A 9,207-nucleotide genomic window follows, 5' to 3' on the forward strand; every position below is an offset into this window, starting at 1 on the left:
GCATAATCATAGGGAATTTTTATGAGAAAAGGGGGAGTTCTTGTAGTCATTTAGATGGGTATTCTAGAGGAAGCAAACCCTATTTTGGTTGGAGTGACTCTTACATATTTGATTCACATGAAACTATGTTTTAGAAAATATTTTTTCATGAAAAAATTCTCTCATGTAGTTAAGTGTGGGAAGATTTTTACATCAATTAGTTGCCAATTGACGTGAAAAGATGCACTAAGACCAATTGATATAAAAACATTCCTAAATTGACTGTATGAGAGAATTTTTTCATGTGAAAAATATTTTTTAGAAAATATTTTCATGCGAGCCAAATGTGCAAAGAGAAAATAACAACAATTTGGTCCTAGCTCCCCGGTGTTTGCGGTCGACTATTTGTTTAGAGAGAGAAAACAAATAGACCAATGTTCGAGAGACGGAGACATCTACAAGTATTGTGGTACCATTCACGTACAATATACGTGTAAGTTATATTCCCATCCATCCAATCTAAATGGGTACACATTTATTATACTTTCTTGCCCAATATTGTTTTATCTTTAATTCTTAGAATATTTGTTGCAAAACTAAATGATTAACTATTTGATATTTTGTTCATGGAAAAAGTTTATATAAGGTTGCAACCTTAAAATGTAGAACTAGGATGCAGCTCAAAATACATCGGAAAAGGCTGTTTAAATGTTGAAAAACCGTCTAATTGAGCATCTCGACATCGAGATGTATGATTAAGAATTATAACACATTATCTAGATCGTCCATTTCAAAATTTTCATATATTTGTAGATCTACTTGATTTTAACCATTTTTAGAGTTTAAACTTTCATAATTAGATATCAAAATAGATTTTGAGATAATCCTAAGAATATTTTACATCAAAATTATACGTTATGATCAAATTCACGTTAATTGGATTGTTTAAGGTTGCAACCTTATGGAAACCACACCATTTATTCATTAAATTGAAATTAACAAAACGATAAATTCACATGAATACCCCCAACTACTGTTATTAAACATTTATTTTTTAAAAAAAAAATTTACATTCACACTCTTCTTTTTCAATTGGTTATTTTATTTTTTATGAATCCTCTTTCAGACTTTCAAAGTCTGAAGTTTACCCTTACAAGAGCAACTTTTTATCCCAAGAGCTTGAGGGTTTTCTCGATGCATAGCTCGGATCTTAAAGAAGCAAAGTTGCTCTAAAAATGAACTGCGGACCTTCAAGGTCCAAAACTTAACCTAATGAATACTAGCTTTCTCCTAGAGATAAATGTTGTTTCAAAACTCAACTTACAAGCCTTCAACTTGGGACTTTCAATATGTGAAATTTCACATCTTATATAATCATCAAAGGTAAAATTTGATAGCTTGAGTGTGTCACAAAGTTCAAGTAAATTTATTTCGAACTTTGAGCTTGATCAATGGAATAAATGCACCCACCCAATTTCACATCCAATGGTCAAGACTAATTGTGACCATCTTGTACCAAAGATAAATGGTCACATTATATGCTTTTCATGTTATACATTATTATATAATAAATGGGTGCGGTTTGTATAGTGCCAAGGATCTAAACAATCAACTTGGAGCCCACCTTCAAATGGTGTCTAGAAGTATGGTTTCAATACTGAAAAGTTTAGTGATAGCCTTAAATTATAATTTCATCTTTAGTTATAAAATTTAAAGTTTCAAAAATAATGTAGATCGTCCAGATCTATGAAAACTTGAAAATCTGAAAAATTGATGGTCCACAAATTAGTTACAAGATGCACTATTTCCAAAACTTGAAATCTATTTTTTTCTCTTATATCCTTGAATCTTGATGTCGAGATGATTAATTTGATGAGGCATTAAAACAACCTCTTCTAGTGAAAGTTTTGAGGTAGGCTCTAATTTGATTGTTTAGAGCTTAGGCTCTATATAAACTTTTTTCATAATATAAAAATTATATAAATAGACTATGTTACTTTTAATGCCGGAGGTCATTATCACTCTTGTCCATTAGATTTCAAATCGGGTAGTTGTGAATGTGTCATTCACTGAGCTAAAAGGACATCCTCAAACGGCCACAAGAATAAAACAAAGGATAGTGATTTCATGCAACGGTTGCATAGTAATATAATGCATCAATCTTCAAAAATTATGTTAAGGCCATTTGTTTGATCCAAATTTTGAAATATAATCTCTTTTCATTCTAATGAACAAACACAAAGGAGAAAATTTTGAAAATGGAATCTAAAAAGTATTTTTTTAGCCCAAATAACATAGGTCGTCCATTTTGATAAGATGGTTAGATCTAGGCATTAAATGGATTTTTTCTTTTTCAATTTTTTCAAATGCCTTTATTATCATTAGATGAACAATGTTAAAAAAAGAAAAAGTGATTTTCAGTTTGTAAAGGCTAATCTTGAAATTCACCAAATGAATGGTCTAGATTCGTTATTGGAGGGGACTCATTTTGACCATATCTAGGGTTCAAATCCAACTTTTTTTTTTAAGGATTGATTATTGAGATGAAGAGAGTGTGTGTGCAAAATTTTGGGTCATACAAATACCTCAAACATGGGTTTCTAGAAGTATGGTGATCACATGCAACGGTTGTATCATAGTATAATGCAACCACATTTCTAGAAACCCATGTTTGTGGTATTTGTATGACTCAAAATTTTGCACACACACTCTCTTCATCTCCATAATAAAAAATATGCTTTTTGTAACGCAAAGGAAAATACTTCTTCAAATTCTGACAAAATCAAGTCGTTCTCTAAGTGCTGTTTTTATTTTATTATTCTTGCAAATTGAAGTGCTTTTCAAATGAATTTGTGAGGCCATCTGGGTCATTAGTTGCAGGGAGATGAGTTTTGTGTGGGTAACCCTATCATGGCTTGGAAGTCTAGGTTTAATCCTAATTATAAATTTTTAAATTTTAAAAAGGTGCAAATTGAGATAAATTTTAAAAATATATAATTCAAATAACTTGTTACAATATGTACTATTTTTATAAAGTAAAATGACAAGCAGAAGACCATTTTTTTGTCTCTAAACTATGGACCAAGTAGGTCAATCATGGGGGAGATGATGCTTAATATTGTTTTTGGAATGAGATGACCTACTCACCTTAGTCATTGGTGAATTGTGAGAAGGGGAAACTGACCATGTTAAAGACATTGAGGAAGTTTGGGTATAATGGATTCATTATTAATCAATTACAAGATTGAAGTTGAAAAGTGGGATAGCTAAAAACATTGGCCTTCATATTCTCAACCCAATCTTCTTACTTGCTTATGTTGTTTTAGTACTTGAGTTATATAACAACATGAGGAAAAGTCTATAAATCAAATTTCAAATCTAGTTATTAGAGTGTCATTGAATAGACTCAGTTCAAAAAATATTTTTCAAACAAATCCCAAGCTATCTAATTTAGCATCTAATTGCTGGTAACTCCTTGTAATAAAAATAAATGGCCTCATAATATACAATCCCATATAGTTGTTACTCTACAAACATGTATTAATGTTATTGCTATAAAACATAGCTCTAAGGTAGGTAACAAAAGGGGAAAGCCTGGCAATGCCCTCTCTATCTCTCTCACTTTAGTGCTGATGCATTCTCTTTCTTACTTTTTTTTATTTTTTTTCTTTTTCTTTTGTTATTACTCTCTCTCTCGTACTTGAGCTTACTCCTTATTCTTGTGTTATCAACCGCCACTTTTGGCACGGTGCTCTTGTTATTTTTCTATTTGTTTGGTAATGAAATAAAGAGATAAATTACAAGTGTATACATACAAAGAAACATAGATTTTAAGTCTTAAAAAATAGTATATTTTACAATACATTATTTGGACCATCTATTTTTAAGATTTTTAAATGTTTATAAATTTGCCTGATCTACATATTTCTATGCTTTAATTTTCATAATTAGAGTTAGAAATAGATTTTGAGGCTATCATAGGGATTGATGGTATCATAATTGCATCTTCTAATAGTGTTGGAGGTGCGCTTTACTTTTTTTTATTTTTTATTTTTGGGTAGGGGGCTTAGGAATCAGACTTGAGTCCAAACCCGATTCCTTTAAGATTAGCGCCTTAAGGAGTCCTTTTAAATGGGAATTATGCCATTTCTAAATGAGAAAAAAAAATAAAACACAAAGAAAGGAACCTCCAAATTACAATAAGGCCAAGTTATTTTTGTAGGTGTGCTTAATTTTTAAGATAACTATTTTCTTGGGGCTGTTGCAAGACTGTGGCTTTTGCCAAGAAGTCTGTTTCCACCCAAGTTTGAAGTGTGATGGCCTGCAAATTAGTTCTTTGAGTCTCGTGAATACTTGAAATAGAGGGTCTAGATAACATGTTATCAAAATTTATTTCTAGAGTTTTGTTTTTATTTATTTATTTTAATTTGTTTAATTTTTTTAAATTTTTATTTTTATTTTAGATCCATAGTTGTTGAAGTCAAGAACCAATGTTGATTCGACCAGTCAAGAACCAATGTTGCTACCAGTATTGTTGACAAGGTTGACAACGTCTTCACTCTAAGTCATTTGTATTCCTAGGATTCTGAAGGTATGCGAGTTTGGTGGTTCAAGTAACTTCCTCTGTAACGTTATTGGGACTCCCGTCGATAATGTTGACAATGATGTTGATGCTTATTCATGTGTAGTTTGTCCCAAATTGGTCGTTATTAATTCCAAATTTTTTATTTAGGATTTTGTTTTACTCTTGTGGCCTTTTGAGGATGTCCTTTTAACCCAGTGAATGACACATGCACAATCACCCAATCTGAAATCAAATAGACAAGAGTGATAATGACCTCATTGTATTAAAAAGAAATAGTCTCTTTATATATTTTTATATTATGAAAGGAATTTATATAGAGCCTAAGTTCTAAACAATCAAATTAGAGCCTACCTCAAAACTTTGACTATAAGAGGTTGTTTTAATGCTCAAATATCATCAAATTGATCATCTCAACATCAAGATACATGGACATGAGAAAAAAATAGACTTCAAGTTTTGGAAATATCTTGTAACTAATTTGTAGACCATCAATTTTTAAGATTTTCAAGTTTTCATAGGTCTGCTCGATCTACACTACTTTAAATTTTATAACTAAAGATGAAAATACCATTTAAGGCTATCACAAAACTTTTCAGTATTGAAACCATATTTCTAGACACTATTTGAAGGTGGGCACCAATTTGATTTTTTAAAGTCTTGGCTCTATACAAACCGCACCCATATATTATATAATAATAAATAACATGAAAATCATATAATGTGACCATTTATCTTTGGTAAAAGATGGTCACAATTAATCTTGTTAATTGGATGTGAAATTGAGTGGCCGCATTTATTCCATTGACCAAGCTCAAAGTTCTAAATACATTTTCTTGAATTTTGTGACACACTCAAGCTATGATTATATAAGATGTGAAATTTCACATCTTGAAAGTCCCAAGTTGAAAGCTTGAAGTTGAGTTTTGAAACAACATTTATCTGTAAGAGAAAACTAGTATTCATTAGGTTAAATTTTGGACCTTGAAGGTCCGCAGTTCATCTTTAGAGCAACTTTACTTCTTTAAGATCCGAGCTATGTGTCGAGAAAACCCTCAAGGTCTTGGGATCCAAAGTTGCTCTTGTAAGGGTAAACTTCAGACTTTGAAAGTCCGAAAGAGGATTCATAAAAAATAAAATAACTAATTGAGAAAGAAGAGTGTGAATGTCATTTGTTTTTTTGAAAAGGAATGTTTAATTACAGCAGTTGGGGGTATCCATGTGAATTTATTTTTTTGTTAATTTCAATTCAACGAATAAAGGGTATGGTTTCCATAAGGTTGCAACCTTAAACAATCCAATTAAGGCGTACCTTCAAATTTGATCATAATGTATAATTTTGATGTAAAATATTCTTAGGATTATGTGAAAATCTATTTTGATATCTAATTATAAAATTTTAAACTTAAAAAATGGTTAAAATCAAGTAGATCTATAAACATATGAAAATTTTGAAAATGGACAGTCTAGATAATGCGTTGCAAGATGCATTATTTCTGGGACTCAAAATCTTTTTTTCTTTCTTAATCATACATCTCGATGTCGAGATGCTCAATCAGAGGGTTTTTCAACATTTAAATAACCTTTTCCGATGTATTTTTGAGGTGCATCCTACTTCTACATTTTAAGGTTGCAACCTTATATAAAATTTTTCCATGGACAAAATATCAAATAGTTAACCATTTAGATTTTTTTAAAATATTCACGTAACTAAAGATAAAGGAAAAAATATCTCTTTAGACCCTATTTTCAACTTTCATTCCTTCCTAAACCCAAAAAACTTCATAACCTATCTTCTAACCCCACAAATAACTTGATTTATTTTTATTCCAAATTTTAGTTCACTCTATAGACTCGTCATGTTCAGAGCCCCTCTCTTCTTCTTCTTACCCACCTTCTCTCAGGGGGGGCGCTAGTGGTGGCGGAGGGCTGGCAGTGGCGCTGGAGGAGGTGCTGGTGGTAGTCGATAGTGAGAGAGGGGTTTGGGAGGTTCGAATCAGCACAGATCATTTTTAGAGAGAGAGAGAGAGCTAGCCGTGGGTTTTTAGAGAGAATTTTTTTTAGAGAGAGAGAAGCAAGAGCGACGCTCAGGCCTGGCGGCGAAAGAATTCATTGAAAACCTGAAGATCTTGGAGGGTGCATTGGGTGACAAGCCCTTCTTTGGAGGGGAGAAATTAGGTTTCGTGGATGTTGCCGTGGTGCCTTTTGTTTGCTGGTTCCATGCCTATGAGGTCCATGGTGGGTTCAGTGTTGCAGCTGAGTACCCCAAAATTGAAGCATGGGCTAAGCATTGCATGGAGAACGATAGCGTTTCAAAGGTTATGCAGGACCCTGAGAAGGTACTCGAGTTTGTGGGGGTTCTCAAGAAGAAATATGGGGTTGAATAGAGAGACGTGTTAGAGAAAGAGAGGGTGTTCATTTGTGTATGTTTTTTGGTTAGGTGAGGAGGCCTTTTTTGTTGTGTTTTAATGGGTGTATGCGACTTTTTGGTAATAAAATGGAAGTAATTGGGGGAGAGGGAGAGGGAATGGGGATCATGTCAGAGGTGTTTAGAAAAATAATGTCTTTTTAAAGTTTGTTTGGGTAAAGAGAATCAGCAAAAAATGAATAGAATATGTTTAAGGAGTTAGGAGATATAATAGAGAAAAATTTGATATAATAAGATAGATTTTGCAACCTTGGATCAACGGAGAAATGAAAGTTGAAAATGAAGTCTACGAAAATAGTTTTCAAAAATGAAACAACATTAGGCAAGAAATTATAATAAAAGTTTATCTATCTAGATTGGATGGACTGGAATACAGTTTACATGCATTATGTACATGAATGGTACCATAATACTTGTGGATGTCTCTGTCTCTCAGACATTTATCTATTTGTTTTCTCTCTCTAAACAAATAGTCGACCGCAAACACCAGGGAGCTGGTGCCAAATTGTTGTTGTTTTCTCTCTGCACGTTTGGTTCGCGTGAAAATATTTTCTAGAAAATATTTTTTACATGAAAACATTATGTCATACAGTCAAATTTAAGAATATTTTTATATCAATTGGTCTTAGTGCATCTTTTCACGTCAATTGGCAACTAATTGATGTAAAAATCTTTCCACTCTACATAAGAGAATTTTTTTATGAAAAAATATTTTATAAAACATGTTTTCATGTGAATTAAACGTGTAAGAGTCACTCCACCCAAAATAGGGTTTTCTCCCTCTAGAATGCCCATCAAAATGACTACAAGAACTCACCCTTTTCTCATATAAATTCCTTAGGCTTATGCTTTCACCAGGATTGGAAATCAGGCTTAGGCTTGAATAATTAGTAGTGGACACTAGGAGCTCTACTCTTCAAGTTTGATTCCTAATGCTAAAGTACCCAAAAGAATCACTAAACACATGAAGCATCCTTTTGGCCTCAGATATCCTATTTTAATTAAAAAAATATCAATTTCAAACTAATACGTTTCCTAAAAGCTAAATTTTTAGGAACCGGTGACCCATGTGGATTGTCCACCCTACATATCTTTGTTAGATCACTGGATTGTCAATCCAGATCAATTCAAATTGATTTTAAATAGGCGATCTAGAAAATAGTAAATATGAAAAATTAAAAAAATTTCAAAATAGTGATTTAGGGGTTGCGGATTTAGAAAGACTTAAGAAAATAATAGATAAGTTTTAAAAAAAAATAAAAAAATAAAATAAAATGATAAGTTTTAAGGGAGAACTAGGCCGAGATTGATAGCATAATGTAACTAGTTTAGTCTTAGATGATTCCTAGTTAAGATTATCAATTTCAGATCCAAATCATTGGTTTTTAAGACTACCAAAAACTATGTAGCCCCTCATTATAAGATCTTATGCTTCCGATAAGGCTAAAAGTTAATTGCCTATATAGAAAACTGGTCTGGCTTGGTGAATCACCAATTTGAATCTACAAACTGGTGAGGTAATTGATAAAAAAAAAACAAAAAAACAAAAAAAAAGAAAAGAAAAAAAAAACAAACAAACATCGAAACCAGGCATTTGAGCAGCATCAGTTGGTTCCTGACAGAGTCGGAAATATTTCTTTTTGGTGCTACCCAATAAGAAGAGGGAGCGCCTAAAACTTAACTAAAACTATTAGGAAAAAGTTTATATAGAGCTGAGGTTGTAAACAATCAAATTAGAGCCCACCCCAAAAATTTCACTAGAAGAGGTTATTTTGATGCCTAAATATCCTCAAATTGGTCATTCGACATCAAAGATGCGTGGACATAAGAAAAAAATGGATTTCAATTTTTAGAAATAGTGCATCTTGTAACGTATTTTTGGACCGTCAATATTCAAGATTTTCAAGATTTCATAGATGTGCTTGATCTATAAAATTTTTGAAGCTTTAAATTTTATAATTAAATATTAAAATATAGAAAAAATATATCTTTGGACCCTATTTTCAACTTTCGTTTATTCTTAAACCCAAAATTTCAAAACCTATCTTCTAACTTCTCAAATAACTTTATCTATTTTTATTCCAACTTTTCACCCAAACAAAATTAAAAAATACATCTTTTTTCTAACTCTCTCTCTTCACGTGTTTCGGTCTCTCTCCATGTAAATCTCCCCAACCCCCCTCTCTCTCTACTTCTCGAGATCTTTCTCTCTATCTTC

The sequence above is a fragment of the Amborella trichopoda genome, chromosome 6 (assembly GCF_054954075.1).
Source record: "Amborella trichopoda isolate Santa Cruz 75 chromosome 6, AtrichopodaSantaCruz75HAP2 v2.0, whole genome shotgun sequence".
Lineage (NCBI taxonomy): Eukaryota > Viridiplantae > Streptophyta > Magnoliopsida > Amborellales > Amborellaceae > Amborella > Amborella trichopoda.